Here is a 24,404-nt window from a genome sequence, read left to right on the forward strand (position 1 = left end):
GAAATGAATTGAATGTGTTTTGATAGCTTTGATTAAGTTGTAAGTTGGTTAGTTGAATGAATTATGAATTTGTGAAATTTGTAGACTTAAATGTGAGTGTGTTAAATTTTTAGATTTAGTTGTGAATGTATTAATTTGGAATGAAATTGTAATTATGGTTGTTGTTTGAATGAATTTGTAATTAGGATGTATGATATGGATTGATTTGTGAATTATGTATAATTGGTGTTCATTATTGAATTATGTATATTTGGTGTTCATTATTGAATTATGTATAGTTGGATACTTTTATGTTAAATTCATTATTGAATTGTAATCTTGAATTGTTAATAATGTAATTATGTGAATATTTAGGATAAGTTTGTTAAGTAGGGTTAATGTGTTCTTGGATTATGTTCTGGGTTGGTAATAATGTGAACATGAATGTATTTGATTAATGGTAATTGCATATTCTTTATCTTTGCTACTTTGGAATTGTACATTTGTTTGTATATATAGTTATTTTTTAGTTCAATGATGTTGAGTTAACGTGTTTCTTGATTGGAAGTTGTGTAAATATTTCCTGTTCGCTTCTTGTTAGAATAAAATTGTCTCCTAAGTTATTACTGGTTGTTAGATATGACCCTTTTCTGTGATTGAAGAATGTTATAAAATAAAAACCCTTTGTAATAATGTCTATTACAACTTTCTATCATTCGTTCAACGAGAGAAACAACCCGAACCTTTACTATACTATTTTAGTATGAATTAGGGGGTTTGGTTAATTACAAAATATAAATTTTGAATGGTGTGTATGACAAATAAAATAAATAAATAAAATAAAAATAAAAAATAAACCATCAAAATTTTAGCATCGTTATCGGGGAACTAAAATGATGTTTGTTTATTTTAGACTGTATATTGGTGTTGTTTGATTCTTATATCTTCATTTTCTTGATTTATTCATTTATTTATGTTGATTCTTAATTTGTTATTTAACAGTGATGTGTATGACTAGGTCTTCTTGTGATAAATTGCTTAAGCTCGACCCTAAGATAGATAGAACATTTCATGCATTACAGAGGATTTAGAAGAATCTACTGTTCTAAATAGTAGTTCTTCAGATTTGAACTTAAAAATGGCAAATAACAACAGAGCCCTGAAGGAGCTTATAGCACCTAATGTTACTTATCAGTACTCCTTGATTAGCTCTCTTGTGTTGGAGGGTGATTTTGAGGTCAAGTCTGATATTATACACTTGCTTCCTAAATTCCATGGATTATCAGGAGAAGATCCCTACAGACATTTACATGAGTTCCATGTGGTTTGTTCTACCATGAAACCACATGGAATTTCAGAGGAAGATATCAAGCTGCAAGCCTTTCCTTTTTCATTAGCAGGAGAAGCTAAAGATTTGTTATATTCGCTTCCACTTGGATGTATTACATGCTGGCTTGATATGAAAAGAATATTCTTGGAGAATTTTTTCTAGCTTCTAGGACTATAACTAACAGGAAGAGCATCTGTGGCATTCAGTAGATTGTGGGAGAGACCCTGTATGATTATTGGGAGAGATTTAAGAGATTGTGTTCGAGTTGCCTCCGACATCAGATCAACGACCAGCTACTTGTTCAGTACTTCTATGAGGAACTGCTTTCCATGGACAGGAGTATGATAGATGCAGCCAATGGAGGTACGTTGGTGAACAAGATTTTGAGTCAAGCTAGGGAGCTCATTGCAAATATGATAGATAATTCACAACAGTTTGGGAGCAGAGCTAACAGAGCAGCAGGGGATGAAGAACACTCTACAAGAGTTGACATCTTTGGTGAGACAGATGGTAATAAATCAGACAATCCACCCTTTGACTATTTCTATATCAGTGATGAAGGTTTGTGGTATTTGTGCTAGTTCAGAGCATTACACAGTGTATGCCCATCTCTTCATCAGGACAAAGTATATGCGGTGGCGAATCAATTTCCTTCACCATCCCCAGTATCAACAACAGTACAAGTATGATCCTATGTTAGCTACATACAATCTTAGTTGGAGAGATCACCCGAATATGAGGTATGGGAATTCCTTTCAATAGCCATATCAACCACCACCTGCATTTCAGAGGCTGAATGTGTTTCACAATAATCCAGTTGCAACTAGTTCACAATCACAGCAACTATCAAATTCTACAGGACCCAAAATTGAAGATCTTATGCAGCAATTGATATTACCGCAGCAACAACATCAGCAGAGGATAGATGCAGCTATACATGGACATAGAAAGATAGATAAGTTAACTCGCTTTCAATATAAATCAGTTGCAGTCACAGGGGTCTAATCAGTTACCTTCACATTCCATTCCAAACCCAAAGAGAAATGTAAGTGCAGTCATGCTTCGGAGAGGAAAAATTACTACAGACCTTGTTGCATCAGTTCCAACACCAGACCTAATCAACTTGGATCAAATCATAGAGCCAGATTTACATCCACAATGATCAGGGTCTGGGGTATCACTACCTTTCCCTCTGAGGCCAGTGTAACCTAGGAAGAGTGTTGAAGAAGAAAAGGCTAGGGAATTCCAAGAACTTATGGATTTGTCTAGCAAAGTGGAGGTGAATATTCCTTTGTTGACAATGATCAAGCACATTCTCAAGTATACCAAGTTTCTCAAGGATCTGTACATTCACAAGAAGAAGCTGAAAGGGAACGAGTTAGTCAGTATGGGGAAGAACATGTCTGCACTCATTCAATCACTACCCCAAAAGTGTGAGGATCCAGGAGTTTTCACTGTACCATGTGTTATTGGAAGTTACATTTTTGAGGATGTTATGTTGGATCTAGGTACCTCGATCAATGTCATGTCGAGATCAGTCTTCCAGTCACTTGGTATTGGACCTTCGCAGCCTACAAATATTGTTATTTAGTTGGTCAACTGCAGTCATGCTCACTTGGCAAGAGTTATAGAGGATGTTTTGGTTAAGGTGAGAGAGCTTATATTCCCTATAAATTTTTACATTCTGGATATGGAAGGTGAGTTGTTTACACATAGAGCCCCACTCATTCTGGGTAGACCCTTTCTTAAAACTGCTAGAACCAAGATTGATGTACATGTAAGGACACTTTCCATGGAGATTGGAGATACTGTGGTTCATTCTCTTCTTAGTATTAATTTATCTAATGATTTGGATTGTATGAATACGTTGATTGAGTTTGCTTTTCATTTGGATATTTTTGAATTTTGTCTTGATTCTGATGACTTTGATGATAATAGGAGCACAATTACATTAGAGCCTATCTGTGACCCTTTCTATGTTGATGAGGAATATGAAAGTGTAGGGACTTGCACATTAGAAGCAACACCATCACATCCATCAGTCGTTCAGCCACTAAAGCTTAAGTTAAAGCCTCTACCTGTGCATATGAAATATGTGTATTTAGAGAAGGACAAGTAACTACTTGTTATTATTGCCAGAAACCTAGAGTCAGATCAAGGAAAAAATTATTAGATATTCTGAGGCAGCATAGAAAAGTTATTGGGTGGACATTTACTGATATACTTATAGGATCGATGTGTGTGCTAGAGGGGATGAATAACGCTTTCGTTGTTCGTTCATCTGTTCGTTACTAACACAAAGACTAGCAACGGATATTAGAAAAACAAACAGTGGACTTGCGGATTTATTTGGTTCCTAACCCCACCCCCCCCCCCCCCCCCCAAAGTTAGTACATTCAAGGTCTATTCATCAAAAGACGTCCATCTACTAATGATCTCCTTTCTGAAACTTGTTTGGAGGCAGAGAAACACGTCTTACAGTCTAAATAATATAAAAATAGAAGTATAAGATAACAAGACTTTAAAAGAATTAACCAAATCTCGAGTAGGCCGATCTGAAAGTTCTAAGCGCAGCACACCCTTCCTGGAGCTACTCTGATCGCACGAGCCTGGCTCCGTTCGCATTCAGCAGCACCGTAGGATGAAGAATGAGGAGTATTAGACTGTGTTCCTTATGGTGCACATTGAGGCCTTTATATAGACTCTTTCAAACACTTGAATTCTTATCCAGACGCCTAGATCTTATCTGATCCAATCCAATCCAATCTCTGCAGTCTTTATCGGGGCCGATTCTTCTTGATCCGGGCACCTGGACCATTCGGGCGCCTATACCATCCGCGCACCCAGATCTAGTCAACTCGGATTTGACCTAAGTTGACACCGAGTTTGGTTCGGCTGCTTCTGTTTGCTTCTTCTATGCTTCTTCAATCTTGCTTCCAGCTCTTAGTTCCTGCAAGATAAGCATACACACAAACAAGGCAACATAAGTCTACTTGTAGTCTGTTTAACCTACTAGGTTTATCTAAGCCTTACCTTGTAGGTCCAATCTACTAGGCTTACTTGTGCCTAACTTCCCGTTAGGACTAGTCACTTCCATAGGTAGACTTCCCACCTGCCAAACATCCGGTCACCCTTGACTTGCTTGGACTTTTTCTTACCTAACCTCTAGTTAGGACTTTCTTGCCCAGCTTTATTCACTCGAACTTCCTATCCAGCCTCCAACCAAAGCTTCCTGCCCAGCTTCACTCAGCAGGTCTTCCTTGTCCGGCCTCCAACCAGGACTTGTAACTAGATTGCGGTTTAGATGGATTAAACCTAGTAGTACATTGAGTTTTTTACTTTAATTTTAAATTTTTTAAAAATAAATTTTTTTCAATCTGCGGACCAACCCAAGCCCGTCACAGGCCGACTCATGCGGGTCGAGGGTATAGACGGGTCGACTCACTTAAATCCATTTTAAAAGGGATTGATAAAATTTCAACCCAATCCGTTTAAATTATTTGATGGGCAGATCAATCCGATGGCCTAATCCAAATTGACGGTTATACGCGCTAGTCTCACACACTAGAGGTCCCCAGTTCAAACTTAGGCTCAAATATTTTGTTTTCTTTTTGAATAATTTCATATATGTGTATATTTAGATCTCTTAGCTTAACGGTATGCATGACGATTCACTTTCTATTGACATCATTTTGTAAATCAATACAAGTGAACAAATATTAATATTTCTGCTTCAGTTTCCTTTGTCGTGATTAATTTGTGTAATCATGAGAATGAGCTTTGTGAACCTTATTCAAAATAAACTTCGTAATTTAAACCTCAATGGCCATAAACCATTTTCAACTTGGCCATGATAGAACATGAAGCATGATCAAGAGAGGTTTGTACTATCTGAAGATCGAGATAAGAATTCAAAGTGCACCACAAGGAACACATGAAGCATTCTCATCTTTGTATCAGATGAAACAGCATACAAAGATAAGATGATTTTAGTATTCAAAGATGTAAGACTATTTTTCAGTACAAAGGCAGGCTCAGCAAGGAGATGACTTTGAGTGGGCAAGCCAATTTAGGAGAAGGTTGAGAGTTGAGACATCACATGGAAGCATATAGCCTGTGTCTTTTTTTGACTTGTGCATGAGGCACGATGCCAGTTCACCCAAAAGTAGAGCATTACAATCTTCCACCACCAAGTGTGTGTGTGTCGGTGTCCCCCGGCCCTTTCGGGTCATCTTTCGCCATGAATGCTTTCGGCTCGTGCCTATCCTCTTCAAGGAGAGGAGAGGGGGTGGTGTGGTTCCACCAATTCGTCCCTTTGCCACAAACTTCTCTGCAAATTGGTCAAGCATTTGAAAAGCAGCTGCCTCCCTTGATTGACACCCTTGAGGGTGCCAACACATGCTTGCCTGACTCATTTCTTATCCCATGCTCTGTGAGATATGTGGTGGCTAATTAATGAATTTGTCTCTGAAATTCACATGTGAAATTCACATGTACACTTTTACCACTTTTCCTCATGAGACCCTATCTCCTCAGCATGATACAATGGTAAGACGCTCAATAAATTAATCAAGTACTTATAATTTGAATCCTAATTATAACACACTACAAGGTATTTTCCTCTAATGAGAGAAAAAATTTGAGACGTTTACTGTTGGGCGAGGAGCCACCTATACTTCTGAATTATCTGATAGACGAATCCTCCATCTCAAGAATTAATTGAGTCCAACGCCTAGATACCTATATTATCAAAAAAAAAAAAATTGCTCTAATGATCGCTTTTTAAACTTTGTATATATACTTCAACAAGATGTGAGTATGCTAGCAGATGAAAAGCTATGTCCAAAATTAAAGAAAGGGATGACTACGAATAAATTACTCAAAGTCTATTATACGTTTCCTTTTTTCTCTCTCTATATATAGATAAATGATATGTTACACATTCCGTGAACACATAGTATAAAATAAATTTTTTAATTTTTTTTAATTTAGGATTTATGGTTTAAATTAAAGGGAGTGAAAATTTAAAAAATATATATTTTATACTAGTTGTTTACGGGGTGTGCAGCATATCAAACCTATATATATATATATTAATTAGGGGTTATTTGGTTGAGGGTTATCTTTGATAACCTTGGTTATCTGTTTAAAGTTATTAATGATAATTTTATTTGGTTAAGATTATTAATGATTCCTGAGTAATACAGCATTACTGTCACGTTAGCAAAATGAGTTATAATCTCGAATCTGATTACCTTGGCAGGGTAAGTTTTTTCATAATTCCAGAGTTAACAACAAATTTATCCCAAAAATACTCTTCAATATTTACTCTTTAAGACAAAAATATCCTTAAACTTGTATCAAATATTAATCCACCCTAAACTCACTTTAGCCCCAAATTGTGTCATTTGCAAATATCGATTCCAAAACCCAAGCCGATTCTAAAACGTGTGCCCAAGGGAGGGAGCTCCGTGCAACATGGCAAACCAACAAGCTGCAAATACATCAAGTTTGGAAAAGATTCAGCCAGGGAAGAGGATGTCATCGAGCTTAGGAATTGTCGATGAGGGTACTGATCGAAGTAAAGTTGGAACAAGGTCGATGAAGGCTGAGCCATTTCATTGCATATCCTCTTGGCTTTACTGATTTGCTCCTCACTCCATCCTTTAATTTTCTTCTTTCTCATTCTCCTCATTTTCATCTTCTGCTCCAGAGCCGTCATCATTACCATCACCCATGTCCTTGTTTGCATCTCCATCATCCTTGCCATCTTCGTCTGCTTCTTCATCGGCTTTAGAATCTTCCTCCTCATCTAGTTGCATCCATCCCAGCGAAAGCTCCTTAAGAAAAAGGCTTGTTTGCAAGTGCAGAGGCTCCTCCTTCAGCCCTCTCAAGCCCATAAGTACTTAAGACTCTCAACTTGGATAGATTTTTTAGTTTTTCTAAATCACAACCTTCTTTGGGGCTGAGTTATTTTTTAACTTATAATTTTATTTATTTTATTAAAAAATAATCAAATATCAAATTTATTTAGTTGTAAAAGTACAAAATTAAATCAATAGTAATACAATAAATGCTAAACTAGAATATACACTAAAACCTCCAACCAAACAAGTTTTTATTACATAATCTAGGATTGAACCAAATAACATAGGTTATGTTTTATTCCCTATAACCTTAGTGATGTGATTACTAGGTAATTGCATAACCAAGGTTATGTATGATAACTTGAACCAAACGACCCCTTAGAGTTTAGGCTTTAGGGTTTAAGATTTAGTGTTTAGTTTAAAGGAAGTGAATATATATATATATATATATATATATATATATATATATATATAAGTTTCTGCTGGGCGACGGTATATGGGCGTCTGCTGGGCGACATCTGACGTGGACGCCACGTCGTTATTCCTCGCGTGCGCGTGCCGTGGGAAAAAAGCGCCGACCGTGCCGCTCCTCGCGACATTTTCATCCGCAAACCCTAACCTTTCTCTTCACCATCTCCTCGCGCGATCCGCCGACGCGAACCCTCACCCTCGCTGCCTGCATGACCTCTTCTCCGCCGGCGCGCCGCCCTCTCTCTGCCTCCCCTCCTCTCCTCGCGCGCGCGACCTCTTCTCCGCCGCCGCGAGCCCTCTCTCTGCCTCCCCTCCTCTCCTCGCGCGACCTCTTCTCCGCCGCCGCGAACCCTCTCTGCCTCCCCTCCTCTCCTCGCGCGCGCGACCTCTTCTCAGCCGCACACAGGAAGCCCTAACCTCCGATTCGTCCTCCCCTCCTCTCCTCGCGCGAGCTCTTCTCCGCCGCACACAGGAAGCCCTAACCTCCGATTCGTCCTCCCTCGCTCTCAGCCCGCTCTCAGCCCGCTCCCAACCCTGCTCGGGATCTCTCGTGGACAGAAAAGTAGAGGTCTCTTCTCCCCTCATGCGCCTGCACTGCTTGCTGCTCACCGCCGCCAACCTCTGCTCGCCGCCAACCTCTGCTCGTCGCCACTACTAGGGTATAATTTAGGGTTTAAATTCCATTTATTTTGAAATTTTTTTACAGCATTTATTTTAAACTGGTTATGCTCCTAGATCAATAAGAACTAGGTTATTCTAAAATCTTTAGATTTTGTAGATGATATCAGCACTCTGTTTTAAGTAACTTCTGGGACAATAATTGAAAAATGTTTACCTACTTCTAGGATCTGACCTTCTTTTGCTCACTTAAACTGATGGTTTGGATTGAATGACCTTGGGCATGAGTGTTCGTTCCTATTAAGTTATAATTCCCCTTCAGAAGTAAAGTCTTCCTTTTTGGAGTAACAAAGCCACTATTCATCTTGACATATATCTGGATAATGCTTCTATAGAATTGGTTGTTCAGAATATGGCTTGCCTTTTTTTTTTCCTGACTTATTGATGGAGATTATTTATTCATTAAACACCGAATTTTTGGTCAATTTGTGATGTTTGTTAAGTAGTTCCTCTTTATTGTTTTGACCTTGGAGAATTTTATCAAGTTTTCCATTAAAAATTTAATACTATATTTCTTCAGTTGTTTGTTTTAGTTCATGTGTAATATCAGTTTTTTCCTGAAATATCTAGGTGGTTGTAGTTTGTTGCATGGTTTTCTTTTGGGATTATAGTGATAATTTAACATATTTAAAGCATGAAAACTATCATTGTGCAAATACTTACCAACGTTATGGGCTATGCTTGAAAAGTGTAATTAGAATGGCTTAGTGAAGATTTTGTGTTGGAATGATCTATATGGTTCTGTGAAGATTTTAGGAAATATTGCACCCCTTTATTGTTGTGATTCTGCTAATTATTTTTGTTGCATTACAGTGTAGTGTGTGCTTTAGAAACTTACAAAACCAGTATGGTTATAGTTTGTTATGGTTAGTTTAATACAGATTTTTTAATACAGATTTTCACATCTTGTTAAATTGACATTCCCCAATAATGGAAGAAATTGGCAATGATGATCAGTCATATACTCCCCAAGTTACAGGATCGAAAACCAAAAATGCCATTCTCCAAAATTGCTCCACCAATATCTCCACAAAATCCCAATGCCCATTCTCCAAAATTGCTAGTGAAACATGAGTTATAAATTTCCAGACCAGGGATGCCAGCAAGAACTGCTTTAGCAATTGTGTCACCACTGAATATGCAAATGTACCAGTCAAACACTTGTAAAATATTCTGAATAGACAAAGCATCCTAAAAAAACCTAAAAGTACAAAGACATGCCATTCTCTAGCATTGCGGTGTTTTTGAACAGTTGGCAAACATTGCATAGAGAAGAAAGGTACTAACATTATAAAAGGGAAGCAAATCAGATTGTGTACAATTTAACCAAAAGTAGATAGGGTAAGAATCCATAAGTCACACACAATAAGTTTCATAATGTATTGTCACTCAAATTAAGAAGAAAACATGAGGAAGTTGACATTGTTCTTAGCAGACCACAACATAAAGCTTGAAATAACATGAGGAAGTTGACATTGTTCTTAGCAGACCACAAATAATTTCAAGTTCAACACAACCTTTACAAATAACTTAGATAAACCACACTTACAACAATTTAGATATAAACATTCAATGTTACAAGATAACACTCCCTAACAACTTGAAATAACATATCTAATCATCACTACTCATTTGTAGAGATTCTATTTGTTGCATTATGTCTTCTACCGCATCTTTCAACTTAGCTATTTGTTCAGCCTTCAAAAGACTTCTCCCTGAATTTGAATTTGAACTAGAAGTTGCCCTTGAAATTTCTTTTCCTCTTGATGTTGAAGGAGTGGGTGTAGATGGTTTACTCAAATGTTTATAATAAGCCTTTTCAGCCTCTTCTCTATTTTTAAAAGCTTGATGTATAGCACCTTTAAAACCAGTCACTTGATTAGATGCTTCTATCCAATTGTCATATATACCTGGTTCGCGTCCAACATAAACCACATATACTTTTCCCTACATAAAAATTAACATTCATAATCTTATAAAAATAAAATTTTAGAACTTAAAAACAAATAACATACCATTTGCAAGTTTCCTGCAAAAAAAAAAAAAAAAGACAAATCAGAATAAAATTACTAAAAACTGAAAACAAACAATAGCAAAAACAATTAAAAATTAACATTCATAATCAGTTAGTTATAAATATAAATTTAATCAAAAACATCCCGATCCTTTGTGTTCTTCATAGAAAAATTTCCCAGTTCATATAATTTACTTCATAGCAATAATCCAAGATCATCAAATATCACATGAAATGAGAAAGCATTACCTCAATTGTTAAGGAATTTGCTCCAAGAAAACATCAAGAAAAATAAATATGACTTTGCATGACACAGAAAAATAAACAAATCAATACTACATTTATTAGTAACAATTCAGCATCATCATTTGTGGAAATTGAAGTTATTAACTATACTTCATTCTAAACCATACCAGTTTAACAAAAATGCAGTGAAATAAATGCAGCAACAAATCCATACTACAATTATTAGTAACAATTCAGCAACATCATCTATGGAAATTGAAGTTATTAACTGGACTTCATTCTAAACCATACCAGTTTAAAATAAATGCTGTAAAAAAATTTCAAAATAAATGGAATTTAAACCCTAAATTATACCCTAGTAGTGGCGACGAGCAGAGGTTGGCGGCGAGCAGAGGTTGGCGGCGGTGAGCAGTAAGCAGTGCAGGCGCGTGAGGGGAGAAGAGACCTCTGCTTTTCTGTCCACGAGAGATCCCGAGCAGGGTTGGGAGCGGGCTGAGAGCGGCCTGAGAGCGGGCTGAGAGCGAGGGGAGGATGAAAAGTCCTAAACTAGGTGTCACGATAGGGCTTCAAATTAGAATTTGTAAATTTTATCGAAAACCCACAATTAATCCGAATAAATGAAGTATAGGGGCCTCGAGTCGTGTTTTTCCAAGGACTAGTAGAAAATCGCCTAATTTGAGCTTATCATGTCGTATTTTTTGGGGTTTTCTAATAATAATGGGGGTTTTGGTGTTTTGAAATGAAATGCAATGAAAATGAAAAATGCAATGATTTATCGAAATGCAGTTGAAATCAAATTACCTCCTAATCTAGAAATGCTAATTCAAATCAAATTGATGGTTGGACCCTAAATGCACCATAAACCAAAACTATCAAAAACCTTAAAACTTAAATCAGTAACCTAAGCTTAAATGCAGCCTAAGTGAACTTCCATGCAATGGATGCAAGTAAGGAAACAATCCAACTAGAATTACTTGAAACTAGGTAACTAATTCTCATTCTAAATGCAAACAAAACAGCTAACCTATCTGAACTGTGATACATCAGACACTTTGGCACGGAACAGTTGCATGTTTAAGGTTTCAGGGAATGGATTTAAGGTAAAACAGGTTGAAAGCTAAGCTCACACAATCTCTACACAAATCTATCATCAAACTACAACTAACATGTCAATTAACCAACAAGAATTCAAGTATTTAGGACAAAATCTAATCAAAAGAAACCAGAGAAGGAACTCACTACAACAAAAATGTCTTTTCGCAGCGCGCAAATATGCTATCCGCAGCGCGCATCGCACGCTGCAAAGTTGCAAGCTGTTAAAAGTCATTAGCATCCGCAGCGTGCATTGCGCGCTGCGGATGTGAGCTTCCGCAGCGCGCAATGCGCGCCGCGGATGTGAGCATTCGCAGCACGCAATGCACGCCGCGGATGAGAGCTTCCGCAACGTGCATTGCGCGCTGCGATTGAGAGCTTCCGCAGCGCGCAATGCACGCTGCGGATGTGATCAATCGCAGCGCACAATGTACGCTGTGGATGAAATAAAATAATTAAATCATTAAAATCACAATTATAAACTCAAAACTCAAATAATTAATAACATAAATATCACACACAAATACCATATAAAATTACACATTTATAATTCAACAATTATATATAACATTCACATTTTTTTCACCCATGAAAATAATTTGTTCCTCAATCTTATCTCTTTTCTTTAGGGTACATCAAAATAGTGTTGTATACAAAAGTATTAGTCCACATCTTAACAAGCAAAAAAGAGTCATTTACATAAGATATCACTTGAGCATCATATCTGGAGAAGCAATTAACTTGTCGAAATCCATAAATCCACCTTGCTCGACGGTACTTGATCGAGAGAACCCGTGTCCTTGTTCTTGTCCATTAAGCTTGTACTCGACAGTGAATTCTACGTGGTAGAACTTCTAATAGCTAAAAGTTGGTTAAGCTTTTCAATAGCCTCCATCTTCCCATGCTGAAGACAAAGTAACTCATAAATAAATATATAAATGAGAAATGACATATTTAACCTAGAATAAAATACCTTCCCAAGAAGAAATGAACAAAAAGCTTCCTCAAACTTCAAGTATGTTGCTCCTAATGCAATTAAACCCGTGTGACCATGTGGGCCCTTAAACACCCACTTTCAGAAATATGTCATGCTTCAGAATCTTATCCACAGTACCATATACTGCTGCACTTGATCAGTTTAAGTAGCTACTGATTAGCTAAATGTTTAAGTATTTGCAACTATATGACTTTTTGAGTGTTTAAATCCTCGCTATTTCCATTCATATGTGTATCTCCCCTCCTTTAGGTGAATAAATACACTGGATCTCTTTAGAAAAAACAAAGATGTGTTGATCATATTGGACATCAATAAATTTATGAAACTCTTGCCATGAGGATAAAGGAAACAGCAAAACTAGTGGATAGGTCATGATATGTATCCATTAAAGATGGATCAACTATGTGAGGCTACAGAGTATAATCGATGAAGTGGTACATACTTGGAATTGAAATTGTCCCCATAGTGGATTTTGACAAGGCTGTAGGAGTACCAGAGTTGATGAGGCAGACTCTTGCGGCAAAAACAAATGACCCTATAATTTTTAAAGAATTCAAAGGCTCAATTTAGCTATTGACTAATGCAAGTTGGACATACAAACACATATAATCCTGCAATGGCTGGACAAATGACAATGGTGTATGTAAGAAGTATAACTATTCAATTCGATGAAAACACATAGAAGCTCATAAGTGTAGCATTGCAGTATATGTAAATACATAATTGCATTGTAAAGAGAACTACAAGATGGACAACTTACATTGCACAACATTTCTCTAATGGATAAGATGTAGCGTTAAATGAATTTGCTACCATTCTAATGTTCTTAACAATGACACTCAACAATCATGACACTCAATTCATAAATTTTACAAGTGTTAGCAGAATCATATCAATATATCCTATGTATGCATACCGATCTGATACAAGAGATTCCTTTGCACAAAAGGGTAAATTTGTGCAAGTATTAGTAGACCTACAAGTTGAAGTTGCAGATGAAGTTTTGAACACCAAAAGGGTCCAGCAGATAGTCCAGTCTTGTACCAAATGGCGAGATTATGAAAGTTACGGATCAAAGAAAAAATTATTAAACAAGAACAGCAATGATCTGGACATATCATATGTTGCATGAAAGGAATGAGAAGATATTTTGATATATAAGTATGCACTAGCATAATATGTTCAGGAATAGAATATATTAATCTTTTATCCTTATTAATCTCATTCTTTTAAAAACCTAAAGCCTGTTCATGAAGGATTCAATCTTAAATTCACAGATTACAAAATCATGATACTGTGCCAGCTACAACCAGCCCAGAAAAACATTAAGTTGACATTGGATCAAGATGTGAATAAGATATTCGCAGTCGCAACACCGTCAAGGTATAATCCATGAGCATCAACTCATTTCAATAAAAAATAAACACTACTTAAATAGTTTAGGCTTAGCTCCTCCATTCAGTACATAAATTTTCTCATAGAAATATAGGAATGCTAATTATACTTGAAGCCACCATGTTCTATCTTTAGTGGATTTCTTTCAACATGCAACTCTTTTATGCTGCCATCAAAATAATAATTAGGGGATTTCAGCAACTACGCTGTTTGTCAAAGAAATTTTAAAATAATTAAGTCATGCCCAAGCATCCATTATACGAATGGATATATTATATATATCAATAAACATTTGCTTGCATTTGATTTTTACAGTCATAAACAAATGGATGAAAAAAAAATCATATTTTGGTATTATTTGACTCTTTATTTGTGCTTATCAGATTCCATAGAAAAGAGCATTATCAATATCTTCTCAGACTCACCAGTTCAAAAGCTTTTGATTCACTAGATACAATTCTTGAAGAATGTTACATCTCTGTCATGAGAAATGGCTCCATTTCATCACTTTGCACAGACCCACTTGCACATGAACAGAGAAAGATATCCAAACTTCTTCTATCACAGTTGATGGCGTCTGAGTGATGCACAAAATAATTTGAACCCAATCCTTACATTGCTCTTCTGTCTCATGCAATGTTTCTTTTACTGGAAGACAGCTTCGCAAAAGGAAGCAAAAACCTATCATTGAATCAAATGAAACCATTCCGGGAGAACTAAAGCACTAGAATCTCAATAGATGAGCATTAGGTACTCAATAGTAGTAACTTGGCGTCAGAACCTAAAACCCTAATTAGATAAAACCTAATCCATTAACAAATCTGTGCAAGACATCAACAGGTTTTTCTAAATACATTAAAAGGAAAAAGGCAAACGAATTCATGGTTACCAGCAATGCAACCCATCTCTCCACTGAGTTCCAATTGCTTCTCCAATCACGGCTCGAGGATCCTTCACGCGGGTTTTGAACAGATCGACCAAGTAGACGATTGGGGTTGCAAGGCCACCGATTTTTCTCTTCTCAGTGGATGGAGGAAGAGAAGGGAAAGCGACGGTGACCGGTGGAGGCAAATCGAGGACGAGGAGTTGGCGGCGACGGCGGCAGGGCTTCCCTTCCGTGCTGCGGCGACGGCAGCGGTCTTTGTGCAAGGAGAACGAGAGGAGACGGCGGATAGGGCAGCAAGGACGCAACGCCGCCATCACTCGCCGCTCTCAAACGCGAGTGATGGTGGCCTAGGGTTTCGGCGCCTCCCACACACCACAGCCGGCCATCCTCCAGCCTTAAATCGCAATTGATTTAGGTATTTTGCTTGTGTCGCTGCGAGGAAAGGAAGCAGGCGCACCCACACGCTCGAGCAAGATCAGCCATGATTGATGCAGCCAGTAGCTCCCTCACGCTGCTAAGGTTTCGGGGCAGAGACCATCTCTCGGTGGCGGCGTGTCTCGCGGTGGAAGAGAGCCCACACGGGATTTCTGGTTTGCAGCGGGCGGCGTCACCGAGAGCCACACCAAGGTTGGAGAAAGGTAAAGTACCTTTTAATCGGGTATTAGGTTAGGTTTTAATTTTCTTTTCCTTTGTTTTCACCCGTCGGCAACCCAAAAGCAAAAGAAAAAAAAAATCATAATTCAAATTCTAGAGAGAAAGAGTGAGAGTGGTTTGGGGAACAGTGCTTCTTCATTGTTATTTTTAACGGCGGATATTGTTGTTATTTTTAACGGCGGATATTGTATGCTGTCAAAAGTACTTTTAACGGCGTACAATATGCGCTGTCAAAAATAATTTTAACGGCGCACAATGTGCGCTGTTAAAAGTATTTTTGACAGCGTATTATTATTGCACGCTGTGGTTGATAAAAATATGATATTATCCGCAGCGTATTTTATTGGGCGCGCCGTTAAAGCAACTTTTAACGGCGCGCCTATGATGTGCGCTGCGGATGACGCGCTGCGAAAAGTCATTTTTGTTGTAGTGTGCAGATGAAGAACAGTAAACATCCTCCAAACTTCTCCCGATCGATTCTCCTTGGCTTGGTTGTCAATCAAGCTGTTGAATCCACATTGGAGTCTTCCATACGGTCTTCTGGTGGTTAGCTAGTTGCTCAGATGCTGTTCAGCCCGAAGAAACCCTCCTCGGACAGAAAAGAAACTGGCGCAGGGCTGTGGAATGGCAAAAACTGGGTTCCGAGTTTCCACCGTGCTCCGATCGATTTACTGGTAATCCGGAATGCTCAGCGCTCCTAGGAGAACCCCTCCACGGATTACGGTGCCGGATTTCGTTGTGGATGGTCGGAAAACGAAGAAATAAGGAAATGGCCGCCGGTGAAACCCTCTCCGACGAACCTCCTCAGCTGCCGGAAAAATACCCCATCGGCCGGTTTCGGACTCCTCGTGGATCAAGGATTGCAACGGAATTGATTTGGGAGGAAATGGGCTGCTGTGGGCGTACGTCGCTGAGCAGAGCTTCGTCGCGGGCGCGGCTGCGGGACGAAGGTGAACAGTGCACAGCCACTGTTCACCGATTAAAACTAAGGTTTTATACTGCTGATTAAGCCATTAATCCCAGCCGTCCGATCTCGATTCGACGGTGGCGCTTGATCTGAGCTCTAGGGCTTCTTAGGGTTTCCAAAAAATTGCGAAATTTTGATCAGGCTCGATCTAAGTCATATCCTCCGTGTTGGCTTGATCAATTTGACAAGTTTGACTTGATTTGACCGCGGTTAAGCTCGAGTCCGATCTGATTTAGCCCTAAAATCAGTAAAAATCCATTAAATGCCAAAATTTCACCGTTAAATCATAAAAATTATATCAAACCTCAGATTATGCAATATGGGACAAATATGGTTAAATCGATTCAATAAATGATCATTTTCATGTAAAAGCCCAAGAATAAATCGATTTAAAATTAATAAAATCCCAATTCATCTAATTATAACACACTACAAGGTATTTTCCACTAATGAGAGAAAAAATTTGAGACGTTTACTGTTGGGCGAGGAGCCACCTATACTTCCGAATTATTTGATAGACGAATCCTCCATCTCAAGAATTAGTTGAGTCCAACGCCTAGATACCTATATTATCAAAAAAAAAATTGCTCTAATGATCGCTTTTTAAACTTTGTATATATACTTCAAACAAGATGTGAGTATGCTGAGCAGACGAAGCTATGTCCAAAATTAAAGCAAGGGATGACTACGAATAAATTACTCAAAGTCTATTATACGTTTCCTTTTTTCTCTCTCTATATATAGATAAATGATATGTTGCACATTCCGTGAACACCTAGTATAAAATAAATTTTTTATTTTTTTTATTTAGGATTTATGGTTTAAATTAAAGGGAGTGAAAATTTAAAAAATATATATTTTATACTAGTTGTTTACGGGGTGTGCAGCATAAGATACTGCATATATATATATATATATATATATATATATATATATATATATATATATATATATATATATATATATATATATATATATATATATATATATATATATATATATATATATATATATATATATATATATATATATATATATATATATATATATATATATATATATATATATATATATATATATATATATATATATATATATATATATATATATATATGAGTTTGATATCCTGCATGAATGAAAAAACGCGACCCGTGCGCACGCGATCCCTGTCGTTCATCGCGAAAAATCCAAGCCGTTTATTAAAAAAAATCACTGTAAGTTCTCTGCGTCGTTGGCGTTCTCGCCACTGCCGCTCCCCCGTCCGGCCACCGCCGGCCACCGGACTGGCGGCGTCCGGTGGCCGGCGATGGATGCGCAACTCACTGGCGCCGGACTGGTGGCCGGGTTCCGGCCAGATTCGGCCGGAATCCGGTCGAATTTCGGCCGGAATCGGCCAACAGCTACTGTTGGCCGATTCCGGCCGAAATCCGCCGGATTCCGGCCGGAAACCGCCGGATTCCGGCCGAATCACGGCCGGAGACCGACCGCGATTCGGCCGGAATCCGGCTGATTTTCGGCCGACAGTGGTCGTTGGGCACTGTCCTGTTTCCGGCCGGATTCCGGCCGTAATCCGGCCGGAATCCGATGCCGGAATGTGCGCCGGCGAGTTGCGCATCCAACGGTCCGGGTCCGGTGGCCGGCGGTGATCGGACGACGGCACGACGGCGACGGAAGTGGGCGGGGGTCGGCGATCGCGCACGGATCGCGTAGGGATGAGTCGCGCGGGATATCAAACTTATATATATATATATATATATATATATATATATATATATATATATATATATATATATATATATATATATATATATATATATTAATTAGGGAGTGTTTGATTGAGGGTTATCTTTGATAACCTTGGTTATCTGTTTAAAGTTATTAATGATAACTTTATTTGGTTCAGATTATTAATGATTCCTGAGTAATACAGCATTACTGTCACGTCAGCAAAATGAGTTATAATCCCGAATCTGATTACCTTGGCAGGATAAGATTTTTCATAATTTCGGAGTTAACAACAAATTTATCCCAAAAATACTCTTCAATATTTACTCTTTAAGACAAAAATATCCTTAAACTTGTATCAAATATCAATCCACCCTAAACTCACTTTAGCCCCAAATTGTGTCATTTGCAAATCTCGATTCCAAAACCCAAGCCGATTCTAAAACGTGTGCCCAAGGGAGGGAGCTCCGTGCAACATGGCAAACCAACAAGCTGCAAATACATCAAGTTTGGAAAAGATTCAGCCAAGGAAGAGGATGTCATCGAGCTTAGGAATTGTCGACGAGGGTACTGATCGAAGTAAAGTTGGAACAAGGTCGATGAAGGCTGAGCCATTTCATTGCATATCCTCTTGGCTTTACTGATTTGCTCCTCACTCCATCCTTTAATTTTCTTCTTTCTCATTCTCCTCATTTTCATCTTCTGCTCCAGAGCCGTCATCATTACCATCACCCATGTCCTTGTTTACATCTCCATCATCCTTGCCATCTTCGTCTGCTTCTTCATCGACTGTAGAATCTTCCTCCTCATCTGGTTGCATCCATCCCAGCGAAAGCTCCTTAAGAAAAAGGCTTGTTTGCAAGTGCAGAGGCTCCTCCTTCAGCCCTCTCAAGCCCATAAGTACTTAAGACTCTCAACTCGGATAGATTTTTTAGTTTTTCTAAATCACAACCTTCTTTGGGGCTGAGTTATTTTTTAACTTATAATTTTATTTATTTTATTAAAAAATAATCAGATATCAAATTTATTTAGTTGTAAAAATACAAAATTAAATCAATAGTAATCCAGTAAATGCTAAACTAGAACATACACTAAAACCTCCAACCAAACAAGTTTTTATTACATAATCTAGGATTGAATCAAATAACATAGGTTATGTTTTATTCCCTATAACCTTGGTTATGTGATTACTAGGTAATCGCATAACCAAGATTATGTATGATAACTTGAACCAAACGACCCTTTAAGGTTTAGGTTTTAGGATTTAAGATTTAGTGTTTAGCTTAAAGGAAGTGAATATATATATATATAAAGAGGAAGAAAATAGAGGTCTGTAATGCAAACAAAGTCAAAAATCTTATTTAAATAAGGAAAAATATATTAGAAGATTTAAACCACATAAAACTTATGTGAACACAATCACATATTTTATCTATAATCAACCGGAACATGTATCCTTTGCTTGTTTAAGTAGAAAGAATTTGTATACAAGAGAAGTCAAACTAGTTTCTTGTACTAATTTAGATCTCGTAGAAGTCTAATTTGATGTCTCTACTGTCTCCTCTATATATTCTATTGTATCAGTTAATGACTTAGAGGGAGTTTTATCTCCTACTGACTATACTTTAGTTAACTCATTTCTTGATACCTCTTTTGGGATAGCAAAAAAATATAGTATGATTAATTTTCCTCTATAACAAGACTTAAATGACTTAACAAAATAAGTGGATGATCTAACTCCAAATTTTGATCTTATGTTCCCTCAATTCTCTCCCATAACTTTTTTAGATTTACAAGTTGGCTTAAGGGATTGCCAACATGACTGCAACCTTAACACAAAAACCAATAATGTTCTTTGTTTTATGTGTGAATTTTATCCAACAATAGACAAGAGAAGTACTTACAAATTATGCAGAAAATAAATATGCAACCTCTGTCTTCAACATACATTTAATATCACAATTCCAACCACTCATACCATCCAAGGAAGTACTAGAAATACTCTTTTGGAAACAAGTGTCTTTGTATTAGAAACTAGACTCAACCAATTAGAAGCTGAGGTAATCCGTCTTCAAAAAAATCCAACAATAACACCTAACCTTAGAGGAAAAGGGATCCTTATACAAGATCCAGAAGATACGGATCCTCTAGATACTAACATGGTTTTTATCAAAACTCCAAGTATCTGTAATACAGAAAGAACTATTGACATACACGTTAAATATCTAATTAACATGCATAGCCATCAATTTATGTTACATGCCTTCCTTGATAGTGGAGCCACTAACTCCACTATTGATGCATCAACTATTCGTTCTATTCTACCTAAGGAGCTCATAAAAACTTCTGCTTAATCTTTGGTCAGCACCCAATTTGATGCCCAAAAACTCTCCTATTCATAGTTTATTTTATAATTTTTTATTAATTGTGATGTATATAGCCCTCCTCTATCACTGTCTAAACTTTGGGTCAAACCTTTAAGTCATCATAATATCCATTTTATCTTAGGACTCAATTTTCTCATTGCGTCCGAGCGAGCCCTCTTATTTACTAAAGACTATGCTCTTTTCTTCTCCACACTTATCATCTCTTCTATTGTCTCTGACTGACTACTCGTCACAAGTGCAAAAGTGTGATTGAGCCCATGTCACTTTTTTAATTGCACTAAATCCGAATCCTTTGCTCAATCCAAAACTTTCTACATTTCAGACAAAAATTACAGTGTCATTGTTCTAGTAAAAGGTTCTTGTAAACAATAAAAATTGTCTTTCTATCTATCTTACCTTCAAGATACACAAGAAAATTAGAAATACTTAGCTGTTCAAGCCCAACTTTTACCAACAACTTAGAAATTCCTATTGACTTCCTCACTCCAACTTATTTACTACATTTAATCAATACATAATCAAACTTAGATTCGCTCGTCTCAAGAGAGAAATTCTCTGCCGCGCGACAAACGCCGCGCGACGCCGTGCGCGACAGCCGACCTTCCTTCGTTCATCGTCGCCGTTCGTCGCCGTCCGATCACCGTTGGCCGTAATTTTGGACTCGTTGGAAGCGCAACTCGACGGCGCACACATTGGCATCGGATTCCGACCGGATTGTGGCCGGAATCCGGCCGGAATCCGGCCAGAAACGCGACAGAGACGCTGTTGGCCGATTCCGGCCGAAATCGGCCGGAATCCGGCCGTGATTCGGCCGGAATCCGGCCGATTTCGGCTGGAATCGGCCAACAGCGTCTCTGTCGCGTTTCTGGCCGGATTTCGGCCGGATTCCGGCCACAATCCGGCTGGAATCCGGGCCCGGCCGGAGCGCCGGCGAGTTGGCCTTCCAACGCATCCGGTCCGGCGGCCGTTGGTGGCCGGACGACGGTGAACCGTGGCGGAGAAGCGGCGAACGTCGGAGGAGAAACCGGCGTCGCGGACGGGTGCGCACGGATTTGTCGCGCGGCAGAGCAAATTCCCGTCTCAAGATTAGAAAAATTACAAATCATAGGAGAAAATCCTATCAAATATTGGGAAAGGGATAAGGTATATTTTAAATTAGTCATTAAATTCTGACCTCACAATCCAAGCACAAGATCTAATATACACAAATTGGGAAGCTGAGGAATGTACCATGCACATAAAATAATTATTGACACTAGGAGCAATCCAAAAATCTTCCTTTAGACATAGAAGTCCTGCTTTCATTGTAAATAAAGGAGTAGAACAAAAATGAAGACATTCTAAAATGATTTTCAATTATAAGCGTCGACGTCAATGATAATTGTCAAGAAGATAGTTATAACATACCAAACAAAGATCAACTGCTTTCCAAAATATAAAATTCTACATGGTATTATAAATTTGACATGAAATCTCAATTTTGACAAGTTAAAATACATCCAGAATCAGTAGAATGGATAACATTCTCTTATCCCAAAGAACACTTTGAATAGCTAGTTATGTCTTTTGGACTTAAAGTAACACCTCAAATCTTTCAGAAAACATGGATGATATTTTTAGAAGCATCTCCATGTGTACCTGTGTCTATGTTGATGATGTATTAATTTTCTCCAAAACAAAAGAAGAATAATATGCACATTTACATATGACTTTTACTTTATTTGAAAAATAAGGCCTAATAGTCTCTAGAAAGAAAATGAAACTTGCAATGAAACATATGGAGTTCCTAGGAGCTAAAATTTGTCAAGGAAAGATATCACTTCAACCTCATATTACAACCAAGATACTTGCTTTCCCTAACAAAATGGAAGATACCAAAACACTTAGATCATTTCTAGGGCTTCTTAACTATGCCAAATCTTATTTAAAAGGCATAGGCAAAATCAGTGGACCCTTATATAACAAAACCTCAACAACAAGATAAAAATATTTTAATCAACAGGACATAGAATTAGTTAAACAAATTAAGACCATGGTCAAAACCATCCTAGTATTAACATTACCACTTGATACTGATTACTCAATAATTGAAACCAATAGTTGTGAAATAGGATGGGGAAGAATTTTATTTAGAAAAATTATAAAATATGACCCCAAAATAGCAGAAGCAATCTATAGATATGCCTCTGGAAAATATAAAGAAAAAGACATCTTAACCTCATTAGATTGCGAGATCCTAGCTATCATTTACTATTTAGATGTCTTTATGCTTTTCATTTGTAATAAATAAGAAATTACCATTAGGACAGATTGTGAAGCTATTGTAAAATATAGCCAACAAATAATAGGACTTAAGAAACGTTTAAGTACTAAATGATTAAATTCATAGATACAATAATCAACAAAGGATTAAAAATTCATTGGGAACATATCAAAGGAGTAAATAATTCTTTAGTAGATACTTTATCCTGACTTTTACATTAACTTTAGTTGTAATTTACAAATGGATAGATAAAGAAAAGTATAAACTTTTTCTATGCAAACTTTGAGGTTCGGTAATCAAGAACTTCAACAATTGACTAGACATGAAGACCAGTTTCATTTTGAGGCAAGGTTAAAACTTAACAATTCTCAAAATTGTCTTATAGACAATATTTGGAACATCCCTACAATACCCAGGAGTTCTAACTACAAATTACATTTATAAATGCAATCACCAATTACTTCTTATAAAAAATAGAAAATAGAAGATTCTCTTGTTATGTTATTTTCACTAGATTACAAACAAGCGTTTATCAGAACTAGGCTGAGGTCAAAACTGTTGGGTTACAAGGGTGCAAACATAGCCTCACATCTAAAGTACATGGAAAAGATCATAGGGTTAAAAGGATGGAAAGTATCTCCATTGATATGAGGCCTTTTGGGGAGAGCCCAAGAACAAAGTCATGAGGGCTTAGGCCCCAAGTGGACAATATCATACCATTGTGGAGATATTTTGATTCTATTGGTTCTAACAAGTGGCATCAGAGCGAGACCGCTCTTCATCGGACTAACCACCGGATGAGCCATGATCCAGATCTAACCATGTGGTTTGAACCTTAAACAAAGGAAGTGGGTGCTCCCGTGTTTGAATCAAGAGGACCAGACACCAGGTGAGAAGTCCTAGTAGGTCAGGTGGACTGAGGGGCAAAAAATCCTAGTTGCGACTAGATGGGAAGTCCTAGTAGGTCGGGTGGACCGAGGGGCAAAAAGTCCTAGCTGCGGCTAGGTGGGAAGTCCTAGTAGGTCGGGTGGACCGAGGGGCAAAAAGTCCTGGTGGGTCGAGGATTCAGACTAGGGCTGGGTCGGTACGGTATACCAAATTTTGCATACGATACCGTATACCGTACCGAAAACTTCGGCATAAAAAAATCTATACCGTTACCATACCGAAAATTCGGTATACCGGAATTTCGGTATTTTCGGTATACCAAAATATCGAAATACCGAATTTTCAGTATATTACACTGAAAATTTTGGTATACTGATAATTTTGGTACGGTATTATACCGAAAATGTTGCTATACCGAAATACCAAACAATAATAATTTCGTATCGTTACCGATACCGAAAAATTTGGTACGGTATTATACTGTACCGAAATTTTCGGTATACCAAAATTTTCAATATGGACGGTAAATATCGATATGGTATGTGCGGTATACCGAAAATTTGGT

General features: G+C 37.7%; 1 pseudogene; it reads left to right on the forward strand.

The window, feature by feature from the left end:
• Positions 1 to 1,638: 1,638 nt before the first annotated feature.
• Positions 1,639 to 3,428, forward strand: LOC141835629 (uncharacterized; annotated as a pseudogene).
• The last annotated feature ends 20,976 nt before the right edge of the window (positions 3,429 to 24,404 follow it).

This window comes from Curcuma longa, chromosome 10, assembly GCF_044706935.1.
Source record: "Curcuma longa cultivar G26 ecotype Majalengka, Jawa Barat chromosome 10, ITB_CL_G26_1.1, whole genome shotgun sequence".
NCBI classification, from domain to species: domain Eukaryota; kingdom Viridiplantae; phylum Streptophyta; class Magnoliopsida; order Zingiberales; family Zingiberaceae; genus Curcuma; species Curcuma longa.